Source organism: Octopus bimaculoides, chromosome 18, assembly GCF_001194135.2.
Source record: "Octopus bimaculoides isolate UCB-OBI-ISO-001 chromosome 18, ASM119413v2, whole genome shotgun sequence".
Classification (NCBI taxonomy): domain Eukaryota; kingdom Metazoa; phylum Mollusca; class Cephalopoda; order Octopoda; family Octopodidae; genus Octopus; species Octopus bimaculoides.
In genome coordinates, this window is record NC_068998.1 from 35,403,660 (window position 1) to 35,406,459 (window position 2,800).

Genomic DNA, 2,800 nt, shown 5'->3' on the forward strand with positions numbered 1-2,800 from the left:
GTGGTTAGGGCAGCAGACTCGCGGTCATAGGATCGCGGTTTCGATTCCCAGGCCGGGCGTTGTGAGTGTTTATTGAGCGAAAACACCTAAAGCTCCACGAGTCTCCGGCAGGGGATGGTGGCGAACCCTGCTGTACTCTTCCACCACAACTTTCTCACTCTTACTTCCTGTTTCTGTTGTGCCTGATTCAAAAGGTCAGCCTTGTCACACTGTGTCACGCTGAATATCCCCGAGAACTACGTTAAGGGTACACGTGTCTGTGGAGTGCTCAGCCACTTGCACGTTAATTTCACGAGCAGGCTGTTCCGTTGATCGGATCAACTGGAACCCCCGACGTCGTAAGCGACGGAGTGCCAACATGCTCTAACATATCAAGATATTACTTTACTTAGACAAATAAATGCGAAAACTATGTACACCGCCATATGTAGAAAGGCAGGCACTATTGTTGTCGGTGTGAAAAATACTTTCCATTCATTTGTATAAATTTTTCAGTTTGTTCTTATATATTTGTTTCAAATTTTGGCACCAGGCTAGCAGTTTTTGAGGGGAAGGGGAAGTCGATTATATCAGCTGTAGTCCTTGGCTGGTACTTATTTTATCGATCACAAGGCATTGTCGACCTCGGTGGAATTTGGGCTTAGAACTTAAATACGGACGAAATGTCGCTGAGAATTCTGTCCGGCGTGTTCACAGTTCTGCCGGCCTACCGCCTTTATATGTTCTTATATATTGGTTTCAAATTTTGGCACAGGGCTAGCAATTTAATGGGAGGGCTAAGTCGATTATATCGGCTCAACTGGTACTTATTTCATCGAGTCCGAAAGGAAGAAAGACAAATTCGACCTCGGCGGGATTTGATCTCAGAACATACAGACGGACGAAATGCTGCCAAGGATTTTGTCCGGCGTGTTAACATTTCTGCCAGCTTACCGTCTTGATAATAATACTAATAATCCTTTCTACTATAAGCACAAGGTATGAAATTTTGCGGGAGCGGGACTAGTCGATTACAACGACCCCGGTACTTGACTAACGCTTATTTCATCGACACCGAAAGAATGAAAGGAAAATTCTACCTCGGTAGCATTTGAACTCAAAACGTAAAAGCGGAAGAAATACCGCTAAGCATTTTTGTCCGCTATGCTACCGAATCTCCCACCTCACCGCGTTACTACTACCACTGCTGCTACTACTACTACTACTACTACTACTACTACACTAATAATAATAATAATAACAACAACAACAACAACAATAACAACAACAACAACAACAACAGCAACAATGATAATAATAATAATAATAATAATAATAATAATAATAATAATAATAATAATAATAATAAAATCCCTGATGCAGTGCCAGGCAGTGGCTTTCATGGCTTCTGATCTTAATTGATTGGAAGTGTTATCATGTACATTATTTTGTCTTGGTATAAAAGATGGGCTACAGTAAATATTCTGCTTAATACTACAGATTTGCTTGTCAGTTGTTTGACCTTAACCAGTTGTTTGACCTTAACCCTTGGTGGCTGACGATATGTGCATCTCTGATCATGAGCAGAAGTAGTGGGGGAGCATCATAGCCATGTGTTGAGAGGAATTCTTTGGAGTTTTGATACTTCACCTCTGGAAACATCTGTGTTTCGTTCAACATCCTTAAATAACCCTTATTCAGTACCTTTTGAGCAGGATGGGCTACTCGGCCTCAAGAAAATTCTAACTGGGTCCCACCTGCAAGGTCATGCGCTGTTAATCTTGATATAAGATCACTATGTCACGCACAAATGGTTGTGATGCATTTGCCTGGTATACCCTTATCAGACGGGTAGTCATGATGGGTATACTGGGTTTCGTATATTTTACCCCAGTGTCACTTTGATGGCATGCACTGCTTTCTCAATAATAATAATAATAATAATAATAATAGTAGTAGTAGTAGTAGTAGTAGTAGTAGTAGTAGTAGTAGTAATAAACCTTTCGTTACTGACCACAAGAGCCGAACACAAAAACATACAGGCATACAGGGACAATACAAAACATAGGAGAAGTGGGGTTTAAAACAAAAAAAGTGTAAACAATAAACAGTTAAAAAATCTAGCAACAAAATACACCAAATAGGTGGGGAGTTCCACCCAGAGCAAACCTGGGTACCTCACACATCCTGGTCATCGCGACTGCCAAGGGCACGCCAGGTAGGCACCCCTCTTTCCCTCAACTGCTCCGACTTAGAGACAAACATTCACGCGAGCCATTGTCGCAACATCCACTCACCTCTTAGCAAACTTACTGCGTGGCAGTACTTCCCTCTCTACCCTCACTTTCCTTTTTCAAGTGGAATTTGAAAAAGCCGATGAGGGATCGGCCGAAGAGAAAAGTGTATGTCTTCAGTCCTTTCAGTCTCGTCTATCACACTACCTCTTTCGCCATAGCAACCAGGTAGAGGTAAACTGCCTTTCCCTCCCGGCCAAAAGAAGGCTGCGGGGCGACCCTCACAATGGACTCGGCTGATAACCGGATCCGTCCTACACGTGATAACAGCTGTTCGACAAAGCTCCACAAGTCTGTAATGCACGAACACTAGACGAGTGCATGAAGGACGGATTCATCACCCTATGCACACCTCGGACAGGTCTGTCTGACAGCAATTCCGTGTCTCTAGAGCTTGACTCGAACCGGCAGAGCTCCACGGTAGCATTACCAGGCCAGAAATTTCTGGAGGTTGTCCATAAGTCCTGGCCTGAAAAATACCAGTTAGCTGATCCCTCCCGACGCCCAGACTTTCCCCGAGGACGTCG